The sequence below is a fragment of the Populus nigra genome, chromosome 2, assembly GCF_951802175.1.
Source record: "Populus nigra chromosome 2, ddPopNigr1.1, whole genome shotgun sequence".
Taxonomy (NCBI): Eukaryota; Viridiplantae; Streptophyta; class Magnoliopsida; order Malpighiales; family Salicaceae; genus Populus; species Populus nigra.
The window spans coordinates 2,180,609-2,200,576 of NC_084853.1; the positions used below are offsets into that span (position 1 = coordinate 2,180,609).

At 35.2% G+C, this 19,968-nt stretch overlaps 3 pseudogenes; all 3 read right to left on the minus strand.

The window, feature by feature from the left end:
* Positions 1-3,066, minus strand: part of LOC133682451 (uncharacterized) — a 155,080-nt pseudogene extending 152,014 nt beyond the window's left edge.
* Positions 3,067-12,262: 9,196 nt separating this feature from the next.
* LOC133684369 (small nucleolar RNA R71) lies at positions 12,263-12,373 on the minus strand (annotated as a pseudogene).
* A 4,893-nt stretch (positions 12,374-17,266) lies between these two features.
* Positions 17,267-17,377, minus strand: LOC133684370 (small nucleolar RNA R71; annotated as a pseudogene).
* Positions 17,378-19,968: the final 2,591 nt, after the last annotated feature.

Here is a 19,968-nt window from a genome sequence, read left to right on the forward strand (position 1 = left end):
CATTTGTGACAGACTTTCAGTCGTTTTGCACGACGTTTCTTTGCAAAAGTGCTTTTACCTGTTCCAAGCATGTGTGAAATGAAAGAATTGGAGGACTCACCTGATAATCGGACCTTTGCTTCAATCAGCCAACGAATATCTTCCGGAATTCCATGATCCATTAACAACTTCAATCTTGCACACCTAGCACGGTAAATTTTTGTAATCGCATTCTGAGGCAGAGCGGGAAAGTACTTTTTCAATTTTTCAAGAATGGTGTCCATTTTGAAATGAGAATTGGAGAAGAGATTCAAAGAAGAGAGAAAGAGTAAAGAATTGCACAAATATATACAGATATCAGTTATTATGGGAAACTGAAAGAACCGACTGAAGTCACAGAGTACCGTTATCCGCCATTTGACCGGGATGAGAGACTAGCAAAACAAGAGTCACACCAAAAGGAAACACAAAAACAATGTGAGAAAAATAAAATAATCAACCTTTATCTACAGGATCATTCAAACCAATGGATTCATTTTCACTAGGAAAATTATCAAAGTAAGTTTTCAAATGATGTCCATTTACCTTAGAAACATTGTCATTCTTTGGATTCTCAATATCAAAGGCCCCATAAGGATACACATGTTTCTCAATAAATGGACCGCTCCATCTTGATCTTAACTTTCCACGAAATAAATGGAGTCGAGAATTATAAAGCAAAACTTTTTGACCAGTATCAACTTTTTGACAATTTTCACAAGTTTTGCAGAATGCATGTGTGTCTTTGAACATGGTGGGCCATTAAAATCCATTTTGAAAGATTTTCGCAATGGTCTTTTTTGATGAGAAATGACTCCTACATGCTTCAGAATGACAAAATTTAATGACACTACTTACCTCATTGACCGCAATGCATCTTTGAAATATTTGATCAGGACAATGTTTGAATAAGTTAGGGTCATCCCAATAAAATTTCTTCACTTCGTTCAAAAACTTACCTTTGTCTTTGGTACTCCAATGAGTTGGCAAGTCTCCTGAGGCAAGGAAATTGATATTTTTAGCAAACCAAGGCATTGAACAAAGAGAAAGTAAGGATTTATCAGGAAAGTAATCATCGGTTGGTGTGATGTTAGATATCGAATCTGTTGTCACTCTTGACAAAAGATTCGCATCAACATTTTCAATGCCTTTTTCATCCGTGATTTCTTCCTGAGAATAAGTCATTTGCAAATCTTCAAATTCATCAAACTCAGTATTACTCAAAGTAGATTCAAATTGATCATAAACCAATTCCTCAATAAAATCTACTTCTTGTAAATCATTATCATCTCCAGGTTGCTTGCAAATGTTGAAAATATTCATCTCCAATGTCATGTTTCCAAAAGATAGCTTCATCAGTCCATTCCTACAATTAATCAATGCATTAGAAGTTGCAAGAAATGGACGCCCTAAAATAACAGGAAATGAATTACATGCTTCAACAGGTTGTGTGTCCAAGACAATAAAATCCACAGGATAAATGAATTTATCAACTTGTACTAACACATCTTCAACTATTCCTCTAGGCACTTTTACAGATCTATCGGCAAGTAAAAGAGTTACAGAAGTTGGTTTTAACTCACCTAGATTGAGACTTTGAAAAACTGAATATGGAAGTAAATTCACACTAGCTCCAAGATCAAGTAAGGCTCTTTCAATTTTATGTTCTCCAATAAAGCAAGAAATTATAGGACAACCAGGGTCTTTATATTTCAAAGCATTATTGTTTTGAAGAATAGCACTTACTTGTTCGGCTAAAAAGGCTTTCTTTTTGTTGTGGTTGAGATGGAAACTTACCTTTCTCTTGGAAACTAAGAGCAGATGTCAATTTTGCAAGAGTATCTTTAAAATCTGTCATGCTTTGAGCAAGTTGAGTGTTAATTGCCTCTTGCTTTTCCATAAATGCATGCAATGTTTCCTCAAGATTTCTTCTTGGAGGGGTAGCATAAGGAGGTGCATATCCATGAGAATTTTGGAAATTAGGGTGTGCTTGAAACGGTGGCTGTGAATTTTGAGCATTATTGTTCTCACTCTTCCAACTAAAATTTGGGTGGTTTCTCCAACCAGGGTTGTATGTTTGTGAATATGGGTTATGATTGGGCCTTTGAAAACTGTTTAATGCATGGGCTTGTTCATGGAGACATTCTTTAAAAGAAGGCAAGGTTGGACAGTCATTGGTTGAATGTTCGTTGGTTTCACAGATTTGACATGCAATGTCTTGAACAGATTTTAATAGAAACTCTTTTTTAATTCAAGCGCTTCGACTTTTTTAGCTAAAGATGCAAACTTGGTTTGGAGGTCATGATCTTCCCTAAGGTTGTACATACCCCCACTAGATGTATGAGGTTGGGTTTTACTTGGTGCCTCATAAGTTCCTGTGGTGTCTCAATTTTGCGCATTTTCAGCTAGCAAGTCTAGGTATTCCATTGCTTTATTAGGGTCTTTATCCTCAAAAGTTCCATTGCACATCAATTCAACCATTTGTCTATCTCTAGGAGTTAACCCTTCATAAAAATGTGAAACTAATCTCCATGTTTCAAAACCATGATGGGGGCAAGTATTAAGTAAGTCTCGATACCTATCCCAACATTGATAAAATGTATCTCCTGGTTTTTGAGAGAAAGTAATGATTTGTCTTTTGAAAGAGTTTGTTCTGTGGGGTGGAAAAAACTTCTTTAAAAAATGTTATTGCATTTCATCCCAAGCACGAATGGATCCAGGTTTCAAATTTTGTAGCCATGTTTTAGCTTTATCTTTTAATGAAAAAGGAAAAAGCTTCAATCTAATGGTGTTCATGCTACAATTTGAGTCATTATACGTGTTGCAAACCTCCTCAAATTCCCTTAAATGCAAGTATGGATTTTCTAAATCTAAGCCATGAAAAGATGGTAAAAGTTGAATAATGCCTGTCTTAAAATTAAAATGAGATGCATCAGGAGGAAAAACTATGCATAAGGGTGCACTTGTTCTTGTGGGATTCATGTGGTCTCTAAGAGTTCTAACCCGAATATTCTCATTATGAAGCGATTAGTTATCTTCTTCAGCCATATTTTCTGAAAATGATGAGGATACCCTACAAAGTCTACCACTTAATGTACGTGACCACACTCTCATGCTTTCTCTCTTTGTATTGCTTATGCTTTGCTTTCATTAATATCAAGTTTATGCTTTTCATTTCCTTTCCTTGTTTATTTATGTTTCTTTCTTTCATCATGTCTAGCTAAGTTAATTATGTCAAGGTGAAAAGGGTACACTAATGGTGTAAGAATAAGTATAATATAAACTTAACATGGACCTTAATGTTGGATACTAACATGCTTTATATTTGTTATCTTGTTCACTTTTAATACTTTGCTTGTTAAATGGTTAATCTAGATTTATGTTGTATAACACTTGGTACAACAAATACTTGGCACTTTCATAGCCCATACTGTATGGTATAACCAACACCTGAGCTATGAAAGGAACTTGATTTGTTGTTAACATAAGTTATAATCATGAATGCCTGACAACATTTACAAGTATTAGCATTATTCGAATAAGATAGCTAATGTAATCATGTTAACAATTTATAATCTGATTGGAACCTCCTTGTGTGTGGTTTCCAATTGAATAATAAGGGTTTATACTATACTTGTTTGAAATACCATTAGTGGATCCTCTAACCTTGACATTTGTTGTTATCATTGTTTAATCCTTACGTTAATCTTTCATCTCAAAGTTCTCATCAACTTCTTCCTCTTCTTCTTCACTATTATTATTATTATCACTATTATTATTATTATTGTTGTTGTTGTTGTTGTTACTATTGTTGTAGTGTTATTGTTGCTTATAATTTATACAAGTAACCTCCCTGTGGTTCGACCCCGGTTTTACCGGGTTATTTATTACTTCGACACTCCTGCACTTGGGAGAAGACATCAATCTTTTGGTCGTGTCAAGTTTTTGGCGCCGTTGCCGAGGAGGTAAATTCTTGTACAAATTATAGTATTAATTTCATTTTTCTTGTATCCAACTTTGTTTGTTTTGTTTTGTTTTTCTTTCTTTTGTTTTCTTCTTCCTTTTATTCTCTTTTTACACGTGCATGAGAGTGTGGTCACGTACATTAAGTGGTAGACTTTGTAGGGTATCCTCATCATTTTAAGAAAATATGGTTGAAGAAGATAACCAATCACTTCATAATGAGAATAATGAGAATATTCGGGTTAGAACTCTTAGAGACCACATGAATCCCACAAGAACAAGTGCACCCTCATGCATAGTTTTTCCTCCTGATGCATCTCATTTTAATTTTAAGACAGGCATTATTCAACTTTTACCATCTTTTCATGGCTTAGATTTAGAAAATCCATACTTGCATTTAAGGGAATTTGAGGAGGTTTGCAACACGTATAATGACTCAAATTGTAGCATGAACACCATTAGATTGAAGCTTTTTCCTTTTTCCTTAAAAGATAAAGCAAAAACATGGCTACAAAATTTGAGACTTGGATCCATTCGTGCTTGGGATGAAATGCAACAACAATTTTTAAAGAAGTTTTTTCCACCCCACAGAACAAACTCTTTCAAAAGACAAATCATTACTTTCTCTCAAAAACCAGGAGAAACATTTTATCAATGTTGGGATAGGTATCGAGACTTACTTAATACTTGCCCCCATCATGGTTTTGAAACATGGAGATTAGTTTCACATTTTTATGAAGGGTTAACTCCTAGAGATAGGCAAATGGTTGAATTGATGTGCAATGGAACTTTTGAGGATAAAGACCCTAATGAAGCAATGGAATACCTAGACTTGCTAGCTGAAAATACGCAAAATTGGGACACCACAGGTACTTTTGAGGCACCAAGTATAACCCAACCTCATACATCTAGTGGAGGTATGTACAACCTTAGGGAAGATCATGACCTCCAAGCCAAGTTTGCATCTTTAGCTAGAAAGGTTGAGGCACTAGAATTAAAAAAGAGTGGTCAATTAAAATCTGTTCAAGACATTGCATGTCAAATCTGTGAAACCAACGAACATTCAACCAATGACTGTCCAACCTTGCCTTCTTTTAAAGAATGTCTCCATGAACAAGCCCATGCATTAAACAGTTTTCAAAAGCCCAATCATAACCCATATTCGCAAACATATAACCCTGGTTGGAGAAATCATCCAAATTTCAGTTGGAAGAGTGAGAACAGTAATGCTCAAAATTCACAGCCATCGTTTCCAGCACATCATAATTTCCAATATTCTCATGGATATGCACCTCCTTATGCTCCCCCTCCTAGAAGAAATCTTGAGGAAACATTGCATGCATTTATGGAAAAGCAAGAGGCAATTAACACTCAACTTGCTCAAAGCATGACAGATTTTAAAGATACTCTTGCAAAATTGACATCTGCTCTCAGTTTCCAAGAGAAAGGTAAGTTTCCATCTCAACCACAACAAAATCCAAAGGGGCAATACAATGTGAATGCAAGTAGTTCAGGAAGCCAACACATGGATCACGTAAAATCAGTCATCACTCTTCGCAGTGGTAAGGTTATTGAAAAACCCATTCTTGAACCTTGTGAGAATGATGATGAATCAATCTCTGAGGGTAAGGAAGGGGTTGAATCTGATCATTGCAAAGAAAAGATTGATTCTCCGCCAGCACTTCCATTTCCTCATGCCATGACTAAACAAAGGAAAGTCAATCACAACTCTGAAATCTTTGAAACTTTCAAACAGGTAAAGATCAATATACCTTTGTTGGATGCAATTAAACAGGTTCCTTCTTATGCTAAATTTTTGAAAGATCTGTGCACTGTGAAGGGAAAACTGAATGTGAAAAAGAAAGCCTTTTTAGCCGAACAAGTAAGTGCCATTCTTCAGAACAATAATGCTTTGAAATATAAAGACCCTGGTTGTCCTACAATTTCTTGCTTTATTGGAGAACATAAAATTGAAAGAGCCTTACTTGATCTTGGAGCTAGTGTGAATTTACTTCCATATTCAGTTTTTCAAATTCTCAATCTAGGTGAGTTAAAACCAACTTCTGTAACTCTTTTACTTGCCGATAGATCTGTAAAAGTGCCTAGAGGAATAGTTGAAGATGTGTTAGTACAAGTCGATAAGTTCATTTATCCTGTGGATTTTATTGTCTTGGACACACAACCTGTTGAAGCATGCAATTCATTTCCTGTTATTTTAGGACGTCCATTTCTTGCAACTTCTAATGCATTGATTAATTGTAGGAATGGACTGATGAAGCTATCATTTGGGAACATGACATTGGAGATGAATATTTTCAACATTTGCAAGCAACCTAGAGATGATAATGATTTACAAGAAGTAGATCTTATTGAAGAATTAGTTTGTGATCAACTTGAATCTACTTTGAGTAATACTGAGTTTGATGAATTTGAAGATTTGCAAATGACTTATTCTCAGGAAGAAATCACGGATGAAAAAGGCATTGAAAATGTTGATGCGAATCTTTTGTCAAGAGTGATAACAGATTCGATATCTGACATCACACCAACCGATGATTACTTTCCTGACAAATCCTTACTTTCTCTTAGTCCAATGCCTTTCCTTGCCTCAGGAGATTTGCCAACTCATTGGAGTACCGAAGACAAAGGTGAGTTTCTGAACGAAGTGAAGAAATTTTATTGGGATGACCCTTACTTATTCGAATATTGTCCTGATCAAATATTTCGAAGATGCATTCCTGACAATGAGGTAAGTAATGTCATTAAATTTTGTCATTCTGAAGCATGTGGGAGTCATTTCTCGTCAAAAAAGACCATTGCGAAAATCTTTCAAAATGGATTTTATTGGCCTACCATGTTCAAAGACACGCATGCATTCTGCGAAGCTTGTGAAAATTGTCAAAAGTCAGGATTTATTTCAAAACATAAGGAATCTTTAGATAATCTTCTATTGACTTTGAAGACATATCCTGGTGGAGATGTGCATTGTGCATTTCACGACTTATGACCCCATTTCCATAAAGAACGTGATCGACTTAGTCTTGGGAATCTGACTGTAAAAGACCCTGTTTGCCAGTTTTTAAGAAAACTGGATGGGAAGCCTATCCCCGACCCATAGAGGGCGTTTAAGCCGTTCTTGGACGTAAAACCAAGGGAAGATGTGAGCCACAATCACAACTACGATTTGAGTTTGAGTATGTAAAAATTTATGTCTTTCAGTTTTATTAATAGCATAATATTTTTTTTTTCTGTTTTGTTATCTCTTATATTTGTTTAAGTGTGTTTCAGGATTGTCAGTGTTCGTTGTTTCAGGTGATGTCTTCTATACTCTATCTTTCTATCTTATGACATTGAGGACAATGTCTCGTTTTGGTTGGGGGGAGAGGGTAGTAGTTGACATTAAAAAAAAAAAAACTAACCAACTAACTGTTTTTGTTTTAAAAACCATTCGGCAAAACTGTTATTACTAGGATGGCAGAGTAAGGGGGAATGACTCTTGAGACGCATCTTAGTAAACATTTTCTAATGGTTATTTGCAATATTCATAACAAGGCCTATTAGAATACTTCTTGAAATATTCAGGTTTACAAACTCTCGCATTGTTATCACTTAATTCTGCTCATATACTCATTTAACAAGTATTCTTAAACCTTCATTTTCACACACACACTTTAACATATGATTGTGGGTTGCACATTGGATTATTACATTATTTATGTTCTTTTGTTAAAGGTAACAACTAAGGGATAGGGATATGATGCAACCATATTATTCAATAGTTTCACCCACATTTAACTAGTGTTTTGCCTATGTTTTATATATAAAATGCCTTGATATTCTTTGTTTTATGTTTTGAAGGCACTTTTGGATGAAAGATGCAAAAAGGAGTAAATTGGAGATAATTGGCAGATTTGACCTTCAGTCGATGTTTTGTGCAGAGCGTGAGCTCTAGAGGTTGAAATGAAGTGATTCCAGTGGAATTAAAAAGGTAACATCCATACCTTTCTGGACATCTAAGGCAAGAAAATAAAATAAGGAAGAGCATGGAAATTGCAGCCTTCAAAGTCAAATCTCGCAATCTGCCAGTGTTGACCTTTGGCCATTCCAACTTGAATATCTGGAGCTACAGAAGTCCAATTGATGCAAACTCAATTTTGTTGGATTCATGACTCAAAGTTATATAAACGCTCAAAATTTCAGCCAAAAACGATGTCATATGAGGGAGATATGATTTTTCAAAGATGACATCTGAATTCTACCAGCAAACAGGTTTCGTGAAGAAACGAGTCCAAATGATATTCCGAAGCATTTAAACCGATATCCAAGTTTTTATTTCAGCAATTTAGCTCCTTTAAATCAAAGCTTGAAGATTTCATGCAAGGCTATTTCTCCTTTTTAGGAAAATAGTTATTGAAGTACTTAAATGTAAACAGTCTACTTAATGGAGGACTATTTTGTAAAATAGAGACCTAGGGTTTCCTAGGATATAAAAAGAATGAGAGAAGAGAAGGGGAGCAGCCAGCCAAGGAGAGAAAAACGCCCCCTTCCTCTAAGAAACCCTAAATTATGCATTCTTTCTTCTTTTTGATTAGTTGTTCAACAAACATGCAAGGCTAAACACTTTTTCTTGGTTGCAAGGACACGGAAACCTTCGGATTTCAAGAACTGTGAGATTTATTTTACCTTTTCTTTTCAGTTTATATGATGAATATGTTTGTTCTCCTATGCTTATTTTTCCTATGATTGTTTATTTTAATTGCTAGAGCGGACTCTAAGTTATTATTGTAGACAATCTATTGTTAAGTTTGATATCAAAACCGGAGTTGTGGTATATGAACTTGTGAAGCAACTGAGTTTAATAATTGTGGCGGATCTACGTTATTAATCTTAGGGAGAACATTCAATCAAATCAAACATAGACTGCGGACAGTTATGTTTTCTTGATTAATCAACTTATCTAGTTCTTAAGGCTGCCATTGAATTAAATTACTAGTGCGGACACTGTGGTTGTTTGATGGTTAGGGCTAGTTATACGGCGGATCCGTTAACTAACCAATGTTAAGAAGAGATAAATATTCAGAATATAAATTGATGTTTCGTTTCCATGATCAGTTCTGATTTCTGTAGGTGGATGTGTGCTTGTGACCAAGGTTTGTTCTCTTGATAATTTTCTGATTTTATTAAATTTAGTTTGATAGTTTTCTGTTTTCTTTTGCTTTAGCCTAGATAACGTCCAACCCCCCCCCCCCCCAAAATTGCATATCATCTAGCATAAAAATCTGACTTGAATCTTCCTCGTGGGATCGACCCCTTGCTTGCTCTATACTATCTTGTGTGTTGTGTTTGAAGCTAGGGTAATTAATTTGTGCGACCGCGACATCGCAACAGGATAGTCTATAATTTGCAAAAAACAAAGAAAAAAAAAGAAAAAGAAAATGATGAAAATAAAAACGTAGATAAGTTTGATTTCGTAGCCTCCCTAACCTAAGCAATTAAGCCCGAAGGGGTATTTTAACACCTAATACCCTAAAGTCAACTGACTTGGGAGCTATTGGCCCAAAGCTTGTTACATGGGTTAAGGAGAAAAGCTTAAAGGAATCAAACATTGCACTATCTACGTATCAGTATCTGCAACCCGAGTTACTAAGCTCGTAGGGGTGTCTCAACACCTAATGCCCTAAGATCAACTGGTCTGGGAGTCATTAGACGAAAGCTCGTTACATGGGTTAAAGATGCATTGTGTTTTAAGGTATATGTATAGATATTTAAAAAAAAAGAGAGAGTAAAATAAAATAAAATAATCCCAACCCAAGGAAGTTAACCTTAAACATTAGAACAAAATATTGTTTTCTTCCAATAAAAGCCCCATCATCTATGTTTCATACATTGAGCACATAACAAGGAAGGTTTATTAATATTTTGTTTAAGAGGTATTGAGCAGATAAATAAAATTTAATGAGAGTTTGTTTATCTGGATAGATTAATGGAAGTTGAATGATGAATGCCTTGCTTTGTGGAATTTGCAAATTTTTTTTCTATTTTAACGCCTTAATTACTAAGGATTAGTAATAAGCTGGTTGGGGGGTGTGATTAGTACTTAAAAGTGCATTTTTATCAAGGTTTTATATCATCATTTTGCACTTGAAGTATCAATAACTCCTTAACTAAAGCATGTTTTATAATAACATATCTAATTACAGAAGATACCTTTAATTTATGGTAAATGTTAATCTTAAATGCAGGCCTATCACATAAATGAAAGAATTGATTGATGAGTTGAAGTACTGAAATTGAAAGGACAAAGAGATGGTCAAACTTAGAAAAGAGATGCTGGTGCAGTCCAAAGTGGAACACAGTTCGGTAATTGGGTCATATCTGGAGCTGTAGATCTTGGATTTAGGTCCATTATATATGGATGGAAAGATAAGACATAGTCCTACAACTTTTCTGTGGAGCCCAAGATTTAACAAGGCCGTTTTCAAGTCTAAATTGTAGCAACAAAGAAGAAGTCCGAATCTGTCCTGCAGCCCAGACACTGTTCAGTGTTCAGCATATATCTCGAGTTATAGAAGTTCATATGATCTCAAATTTTTACCCTGGAAGGATGAGACAATTTCCTAGAACTTTCATGATTCATGTTTGTTCAAATTATGACGTCATCAATGACGTTTTTGGCAGACAAGAAGATAAGAATTGTCACCAAGTCAAGATGTGGCCACCCACTCATCAATTAGTCAACAAATCAATAGTTCTGAATTTTGGCCTATAAAAAGAGGCATTTGCCATGTATTTAGGCATCTTGGTTTTTAGATCAAGATCATGCTCTTGCTCTCTCTTTATATTTTGTAATGCTTAAGTTTTGCTTATATTAATCTCTTGCTTATGCTTTTCATTTCCTTTCCTTGTTTATTTATGTTTCTTTCTTTCATTATGTCTAGCTAAGTTAATTATGTCAAGGTGAAAAGGGTACACTAATGGTGTAAGAATAAGTATAATATAAACTTAACATGGACCTTAATGTTGGATACTAACATGCTTTATATTTGTTATCTTGTTCACTTTTAATACTTTGCTTGTTAAATGGTTAATCTAGATTTATGTTGTATAACACTTGGTACAACAAATACTTGGCACTTTCATAGCCCATACTGTATGGTATAACCGACACCTAAGCTATGAAAGGAACTTGATTTGTTGTTAACATAAGTTATAATCATGAATGCCTGAAAATATTTACAAGTATTAACATTATTCGAATAAGATAGCTAATGTAATCATGTTAACAATTTATAATCTGATTGGAACCTCCTTGTGTGTGGTTTCCAATTGAATAATAAGGGTTTATATTATACTTGTTTGAAATACCATTAGTGGATCCTCTAACCTTGACATTTGTTGTTATCATTGTTTAATCCTTACGTTTATCTTCCATCTCAAAAGTTCTCATCAACTTCTTCCTCTTCTTCTTCACTATTATTATTATCACTATTATTGTTGTTGTTGTTGTTGTTGTTGTTACTTTTGTGTTATTATCTATAATTTATACAATTAACCTCCCTGTGGTTCGACCCCGGTCTTGCCGGGTTATTTATTACTTCGACACTCCTGCACTTGGGAAAAGACATCAATCTTTTGGTCGTGTCAAGTTTGTGGTGCCGTTGCCGGGGAGGTAAATTCTTGTACAAATTATAGTATTTGTTTTATTTGTTCTTTTATCTTTTCTCTTTTCTTGTATCTAACTTTGTTTCCTTTGTTTTGTTTCTCTTTCTTTTGTTTTCTTCTTCCTTTTATTCTCTTCTTACACGTGCATGAGAGTGTGGTCACGTACATTAAGTGGTAGACTTTGTAGGGTATCCTCATCATTTTCAGAAAATATGGCTGAAGAAGATAACCAATCGCTTCATAATGAAAATAATGAGAATATTCGGGTTAGAACACTTAGAGACCACATGAATCCCACAAGAACAAGTGCACCCTCATGCATAGTTTTTCCTCCTGATGCATCTCATTTTAATTTTAAGACAGGCATTATTCAACTTTTACCATCTTTTCATGGCTTAGATTTAGAAAATCCATACTTGCATTTAAGGGAATTTGAGGAGGTTTGCAACACGTATAATGACTCAAATTGTAGCATGTACACCATTAGATTAAAGCTTTTTCCTTTTTCATTAAAAGATAAAGCTAAAACATGGCTACAAAATTTGAGACCTGGATCCATTCGTGCTTGGGATGAAATACAAGAACAATTTTTAAAGAAGTTTTTTCCATCCCACAGAACAAACTCTTTCAAAAGAGAAATCATTACTTTTTCTCAAAAACCAGGAGAAACATTTTATCAATGTTGGGATAGGTATCGAGACTTACTTAATACTTGCCCCCATCATGGTTTTGAAACATGGAGATTAGTTTCACATTTTTATGAAGGGTTAACTCCTAGAGATAGGCAAATGGTTGAATTGATGTGCAATGGAACTTTTGAGGATAAAGACCCTAATGAAGCAATGAAATACCTAGACTTGCTAGCTGAAAATGCGCAAAATTGGGACACCACAGGTACTTATGAGGCACCAAGTAAAACCCAACCTCATACATCTAGTGGAGGTATGTACAATCTTAGGGAAGATCATGACCTCCAAGCCAAGTTTGCATCTTTAGCTAGAAAGGTTGAGGCACTAGAATTAAAATAGAGTGGTCAACAAAAATCTGTTCAAGACATTGCATGTCAAATCTGTGAAACCAACGAACATTCAACCAATGACTGTCCAACCTTACCTTCTTTTAAAGAATGTCTCCATGAACAAGCCCATGCATTAAACAGTTTTCAAAGGCCCAATCATAACCCATATTCGCAAACATAGAACACTGGTTGGAGAAATCATCCAAATTTCAGTTGGAAGAGTGAGAACAATAATGCTCAAACTTCACAACCATCGTTTCAAGCACATCATAATTTCCAAAATTCTCATGGATATGCACCTCCTTATGCTCCACCTCCTAGAAGAAATCTTGAGGAAACATTGCATGCATTTATGGAAAAGCAAGAGGCAATTAACACTCAACTTGCTCAAAGCATGACAGATTTTAAAGATACTCTTGCAAAGTTCACATTTTCTCTCAGTTTCCAAGAGAAAGGTAAGTTTCCATCTCAACCACAACAAAATCCCAAGGGGCAATACAATGTAAATGCAAGTAGTTCTGGAAGCCAACACATGGATCACGTAAAATCAGTCATCACTCTTCGCAGTGGTAAGGTTATTGAAAAACCCATTCTTGAACCTTATGAGAATGATGATGAATCAATCTCTGAGGGTAAGGAAGGGGTTGAATCTGATCATTGCAAAGAAAAGACTGATTCTCCGCCAGCACTTCCATTTCCTCATGCCATGACCAAACAAAGGAAAGTCAATCACAACTCTGAAATCTTTGAAACTTTCAAACAGGTAAGGATCAATATACCTTTGCTGGATGCTATCAAACAGGTTCCTTCTTATGCTAAATTTTTGAAAGATCTGTGCACTGTGAAGGGAAAACTGAATGTGAAAAAGAAAGCCTTTTTAGCCGAACAAGTAAGTGCTATTCTTCAAAACAATAATGCTTTGAAATATAAAGACCCTGGTTGTCCTACAATTTCTTGCTTTATTGGAGAACATAAAATTGAAAGAGCCTTACTTGATCTTGGAGCTAGTGTGAATTTACTTCCATATTCAGTTTTTCAAAGTCTCAATCTAGGTGAGTTAAAACCAACTTCTGTAACTCTTTTACTTGCCGATAGATCTGTAAAAGTGCCTAGAGGAATAGTTGAAGATGTGTTAGTACAAGTCGAAAAGTTCATTTATCCTGTGGATTTTATTGTCTTGGACACACAACCTGTTGAAGCATGCAATTCATTTCCTGTTATTTTAGGACGTCCATTTCTTGCAACTTCTAATGCATTGATTAATTGTAGGAATGGACTGATGAAGCTATCATTTGGGAACATGACATTGGAGATGAATATTTTCAACATTTGCAAGCAACCTACGGTAGAAAACAAAAACTGCCTAAAAACCCTAGAAAACAGCGGAATTTGGCCTCGATAGTGTGGGGCTAGTGGTTTACCACTAGTCCTGTTTAGAACGTCGTTTCCCTTCAGAAAACAAATGGCCGATACCTAATTCCACCAAAAAATCTGTTTTGAACAGTACCGCTGCCGTAATGAACAGTACCGCAGCAAACACAAATTCTGTTTTTTTTTTTTTTTTTTCAGAAAAAGAAATAACAATCACAGCAAATAAAAATAATAGCACAAGAATCAACTAAAATTACTTCCCCGGCAACGGCGCCAAAATTTGTTGCGATGTCGCGGTCGCACAAATTAATTACCCTAGCTTCAAACACAACACACAAGATAGTATAGAGCAAGCAAGGGGTCGATCCCACGAGGAAGATTCAAGTTAGATTTTTATGCTAGATGATATGTAATTTGGGGGGGTTTGGACGTTATCTAGGCTAAAGCAAAAGAAAACAGAAAACTATCAAACTAAATTTAATAAAATCAGAAAATTATCAAGAGAACAAACCTTGGTCACAAGCACACATCCACCTACAGAAATCAGAACTGATCATGGAAACGAAACATCAATTTATATTCTGAATATTTATCTCTTCTTAACATTGGTTAGTTAACGGATCCGCCGTATAACTAGCCCTAACCATCAAACAACCACAGTGTCCGCACTAGTAATTTAATTCAATGGCAGCCTTAAGAACTAGATAAGTTGATTAATCAAGAAAACATAACTGTCCGCAGTCTATGTTTGATTTGATTGAATGTTCTCCCTAAGATTAATAACGTAGATCCGCCACAATTATTAAACTCAGTTGCTTCACAAGTTCATATACCACAACTCCGGTTTTGATATCAAACTTAACAATAGATTGTCTACAATAATAACTTAGAGTCCGCTCTAGCAATTAAAATAAACAATCATAGGAAAAATAAGCATAGGAGAACAAACATATTCATCATATAAACTAAAAAGAAAAGGTAAAATAAATCTCACAGTTCTTGAAATCCGAAGGTTTCCGTGTCCTTGCAACCAAGAAAAAGTGTTTAGCCTTGCATGTTTGTTGAACAACTAATCAAAAAGAAGAAAGAATGCATAATTTAGGGTTTCTTAGAGGAAGGGGGCGTTTTTCTCTCCTTGGCTGGCTGCTCCCCTTCTCTTCTCTCATTCTTTTTATATCCTAGGAAACCCTAGGTCTCTATTTTACAAAATAGTCCTCCATTAAGTAGACTGTTTACATTTAAGTACTTCAATAACTATTTTCCTAAAAAGGAGAAATAGCCTTGCATGAAATCTTCAAGCTTTGATTTAGAGGAGCTAAATTGCTGAAATAAAAACTTGGATATCGGTTTAAATGCTTCGGAATGTCATTTGGACTCGTTTCTTCACGAAACCTGTTTGCTGGCAGAATTCAGATGTCATCTTTGAAAAATCATATCTCCCTCATATGACATCGTTTTTGGCTGCAATTTTGAGCGTTTATATAACTTTGAGTCATGAATCCAACAAAATTGAGTTTGCATCAATTGGACTTCTGTAGCTCCAGATATTCAAGTTGGAATGGCCAAAGGTCAACACTGGCAGATTGCGAGATTTGACTTTGAAGGCTGCGATTTCCATGCTCTTCCTTATTTTATTTTCTTGCCTTAGATGTCCAGAAAGGTATGGATGTTACCTTTTTAATTCCACTGGAATCACTTCATTTCAACCTCTAGAGCTCACGCTCTGCACAAAACATCGACTGAAGGTCAAATCTGCCAATTATCTCCAATTTACTCCTTTTTGCATCTTTCATCCAAAAGTGCCTTCAAAACATAAAACAAAGAATATCAAGGCATTTTATATATAAAACATAGGCAAAACACTAGTTAAATGTGGGTGAAACTATTGAATAATATGGTTGCATCACAAGGTGAAAAGGGTACACTAATGGTGTAAGAATAAGTATAATATAAACTTAACATGGACCTTAATGTTGGATACTAACATGCTTTATATTTGTTATCTTGTTCACTTTTAATACTTTGCTTGTTAAATGGTTAATCTAGATTTATGTTGTATAACACTTGGTACAACAAATACTTGGCACTTTCATAGCCCATACTGTATGGTATAACCGACACCTAAGCTATGAAAGGAACTTGATTTGTTGTTAACATAAGTTATAATCATGAATGCCTGAAAATATTTACAAGTATTAACATTATTCGAATAAGATAGCTAATGTAATCATGTTAACAATTTATAATCTGATTGGAACCTCCTTGTGTGTGGTTTCCAATTGAATAATAAGGGTTTATATTATACTTGTTTGAAATACCATTAGTGGATCCTCTAACCTTGACATTTGTTGTTATCATTGTTTAATCCTTACGTTTATCTTCCATCTCAAAAGTTCTCATCAACTTCTTCCTCTTCTTCTTCACTATTATTATTATCACTATTATTGTTGTTGTTGTTGTTGTTGTTGTTACTTTTGTGTTATTATCTATAATTTATACAATTAACCTCCCTGTGGTTCGACCCCGGTCTTGCCGGGTTATTTATTACTTCGACACTCCTGCACTTGGGAAAAGACATCAATCTTTTGGTCGTGTCAAGTTTGTGGTGCCGTTGCCGGGGAGGTAAATTCTTGTACAAATTATAGTATTTGTTTTATTTGTTCTTTTATCTTTTCTCTTTTCTTGTATCTAACTTTGTTTCCTTTGTTTTGTTTCTCTTTCTTTTGTTTTCTTCTTCCTTTTATTCTCTTCTTACACGTGCATGAGAGTGTGGTCACGTACATTAAGTGGTAGACTTTGTAGGGTATCCTCATCATTTTCAGAAAATATGGCTGAAGAAGATAACCAATCGCTTCATAATGAAAATAATGAGAATATTCGGGTTAGAACACTTAGAGACCACATGAATCCCACAAGAACAAGTGCACCCTCATGCATAGTTTTTCCTCCTGATGCATCTCATTTTAATTTTAAGACAGGCATTATTCAACTTTTACCATCTTTTCATGGCTTAGATTTAGAAAATCCATACTTGCATTTAAGGGAATTTGAGGAGGTTTGCAACACGTATAATGACTCAAATTGTAGCATGTACACCATTAGATTAAAGCTTTTTCCTTTTTCATTAAAAGATAAAGCTAAAACATGGCTACAAAATTTGAGACCTGGATCCATTCGTGCTTGGGATGAAATACAAGAACAATTTTTAAAGAAGTTTTTTCCATCCCACAGAACAAACTCTTTCAAAAGAGAAATCATTACTTTTTCTCAAAAACCAGGAGAAACATTTTATCAATGTTGGGATAGGTATCGAGACTTACTTAATACTTGCCCCCATCATGGTTTTGAAACATGGAGATTAGTTTCACATTTTTATGAAGGGTTAACTCCTAGAGATAGGCAAATGGTTGAATTGATGTGCAATGGAACTTTTGAGGATAAAGACCCTAATGAAGCAATGAAATACCTAGACTTGCTAGCTGAAAATGCGCAAAATTGGGACACCACAGGTACTTATGAGGCACCAAGTAAAACCCAACCTCATACATCTAGTGGAGGTATGTACAATCTTAGGGAAGATCATGACCTCCAAGCCAAGTTTGCATCTTTAGCTAGAAAGGTTGAGGCACTAGAATTAAAATAGAGTGGTCAACAAAAATCTGTTCAAGACATTGCATGTCAAATCTGTGAAACCAACGAACATTCAACCAATGACTGTCCAACCTTACCTTCTTTTAAAGAATGTCTCCATGAACAAGCCCATGCATTAAACAGTTTTCAAAGGCCCAATCATAACCCATATTCGCAAACATAGAACACTGGTTGGAGAAATCATCCAAATTTCAGTTGGAAGAGTGAGAACAATAATGCTCAAACTTCACAACCATCGTTTCAAGCACATCATAATTTCCAAAATTCTCATGGATATGCACCTCCTTATGCTCCACCTCCTAGAAGAAATCTTGAGGAAACATTGCATGCATTTATGGAAAAGCAAGAGGCAATTAACACTCAACTTGCTCAAAGCATGACAGATTTTAAAGATACTCTTGCAAAGTTCACATTTTCTCTCAGTTTCCAAGAGAAAGGTAAGTTTCCATCTCAACCACAACAAAATCCCAAGGGGCAATACAATGTAAATGCAAGTAGTTCTGGAAGCCAACACATGGATCACGTAAAATCAGTCATCACTCTTCGCAGTGGTAAGGTTATTGAAAAACCCATTCTTGAACCTTATGAGAATGATGATGAATCAATCTCTGAGGGTAAGGAAGGGGTTGAATCTGATCATTGCAAAGAAAAGACTGATTCTCCGCCAGCACTTCCATTTCCTCATGCCATGACCAAACAAAGGAAAGTCAATCACAACTCTGAAATCTTTGAAACTTTCAAACAGGTAAGGATCAATATACCTTTGCTGGATGCTATCAAACAGGTTCCTTCTTATGCTAAATTTTTGAAAGATCTGTGCACTGTGAAGGGAAAACTGAATGTGAAAAAGAAAGCCTTTTTAGCCGAACAAGTAAGTGCTATTCTTCAAAACAATAATGCTTTGAAATATAAAGACCCTGGTTGTCCTACAATTTCTTGCTTTATTGGAGAACATAAAATTGAAAGAGCCTTACTTGATCTTGGAGCTAGTGTGAATTTACTTCCATATTCAGTTTTTCAAAGTCTCAATCTAGGTGAGTTAAAACCAACTTCTGTAACTCTTTTACTTGCCGATAGATCTGTAAAAGTGCCTAGAGGAATAGTTGAAGATGTGTTAGTACAAGTCGAAAAGTTCATTTATCCTGTGGATTTTATTGTCTTGGACACACAACCTGTTGAAGCATGCAATTCATTTCCTGTTATTTTAGGACGTCCATTTCTTGCAACTTCTAATGCATTGATTAATTGTAGGAATGGACTGATGAAGCTATCATTTGGGAACATGACATTGGAGATGAATATTTTCAACATTTGCAAGCAACCTAGAGATGATAATGATTTACAAGAAGTAGATCTTATTGAAGAATTAGTTTGTGATCAACTTGAATCTACTTTGAGTAATACTGAGTTTGATGAATTTGAAGATTTGCAAATGACTTATTCTCAGGAAGAAATCACGGATGAAAAAGGCATTGAAAATGTTGATGCGAATCTTTTGTCAAGAGTGACAACAGATTCGATATCTGACATCACACAAACCGATGATTACTTTCCTGACAAATCCTTACTTTCTCTTAGTTCAATACCTTGGTTTGCTAAAAATATCAATTTCCTTGCCTCAGGAGACTTGCCAACTCATTGGAGTACCGAAGACAAAGGTAAGTTTTTGAACGAAGTGAAGAAATTTTATTGGGATGACCCTAACTTATTCAAACATTGTCCTGATCAAATATTTCAAAGATGCATTGCGGACAATGAGGTAAGTAGTGTCATTAAATTTTGTCATTCTGAAGCATGTGGGAGTCATTTCTCGTCAAAAAAGACCATAGCGAAAATCTTTCAAAATGGATTTTATTGGCCCACCATGTTCAAGGACACACATGCATTCTGCAAAACTTGTGAAAATTGTCAAAAAGTTGATACTGGTCAAAAAGTTTTGCTTTATAATTCTCGACTCCATTTATTTCCTGGAAAGTTAAGATCAAGATGGAGCGGTCCATTTATTGAGAAACATGTGTATCCTTATGGGGCCTTTGATATTGAGAATCCAAAGAATGACAATGTTTCTAAGAGAAATGGACATCGTTTGAAAACTTACTTTGATAATTTTCCTAGTGAAAATGAATCCATTGGTTTGAATGATCCTGTAGATAAAGGTTGATTATTTTGTTTTTCTCACATTGTTTTTGTGTTTCCTTTTGGTGTGACTCTTGTTTTGCTAGTCTCTCATCCCGGTCAAATGGCGGATAACGGTACTCCGTAACTTAAGTCGGTTCTTTCAGTTT